The sequence below is a fragment of the Hippocampus comes genome, unplaced genomic scaffold (assembly GCF_001891065.2).
Source record: "Hippocampus comes isolate QL1 unplaced genomic scaffold, H_comes_QL1_v1.1 scaffold104, whole genome shotgun sequence".
Taxonomy (NCBI): domain Eukaryota; kingdom Metazoa; phylum Chordata; class Actinopteri; order Syngnathiformes; family Syngnathidae; genus Hippocampus; species Hippocampus comes.
The window spans coordinates 1,408,941-1,410,000 of NW_017806072.1; positions in this window are offsets into that span (position 1 = coordinate 1,408,941).

Sequence of the window (1,060 nt, forward strand, 5' to 3'; positions counted from 1 at the left end):
TGTGATTTTATTCATTAAAAACTTCTTGTGTGCTTTCAAACCTGTATGCTCCACAAATAAATGTTGCCATTAATCAAGACTCCCAATCGTCTGTATTGACCACGTCGGCCAAAAACATTTCGCTATTTGTTTTGGCGAAGTACTTACAGGACATCAGGGGTCCGAGGTCATGACCAGGATGGTCCCCCAGAGCACAATAAACAGACCAGAGAGATGCTGAGGTCAGGAGCCAGTGTCAAAGGGCAAGGGCTGCTAATTAAGAGGCCATTTCCAGCCATTCCCCGGTGACCGCTGCACTGAGATTGCACTGACCGCTTAAGTACACAGAAAAACCAGCATCAAATTCAGAAAACTAGATGAATAAATGGCAACGAAACTGCAAAAGAGGAAAACGAGGAGTGCATTTAACACTATGGAAGTTGTACCAAATAGTTTGGAATATGGTCCAAAAGCAAGCGATTTTCTGCAGATGAGATCTTAGATGTTTCAAAGAACCACTGCAGCAAGACTTGAATGAATTCTGTCCACAAAGTCTCCACGTTTTGGAGGGAAAGTTGCTTGGAGCTGTTTGTGCCTGCAGTGAAAGAGTCTGGAAGCGAACCTTTAGCATAAGAATGGAAACGGGGTCTGTGAACTTCTCTGAAGCCGACCTCCCTCCCACCATGTGACCAGTGGGCCATTCTTTGGAGCCTTGGCCTTGGCCTAAACTCCCAATCGAGCTGATTTAACGTATCCTACAAGGCTTTCCTCATGCATGCACCCCTTCCACACACGTTTCGTGCCTTGCCCTATGAATGGACCCAGGCCTCGAAATAACAGGGCGGCCTTTCTCCCATTGGGTCATTATGCAATTAGTTTTCCTCTCAGATAGACTGGAATGACCTCAATTTTTGGATTAGTTAAAGTATCTCCATCCAAACATTGAAATGTTTATTTATTACTTTGTTTACTAATTATCACAAATTACTTTTTTGTAAAGGCAATTAATGCTCAGTTCTGTCTCATAGTTTAACTCTTGAACGTAGAAGCTAAATGGCACCATTGTGTGTGTGTGTGTGTG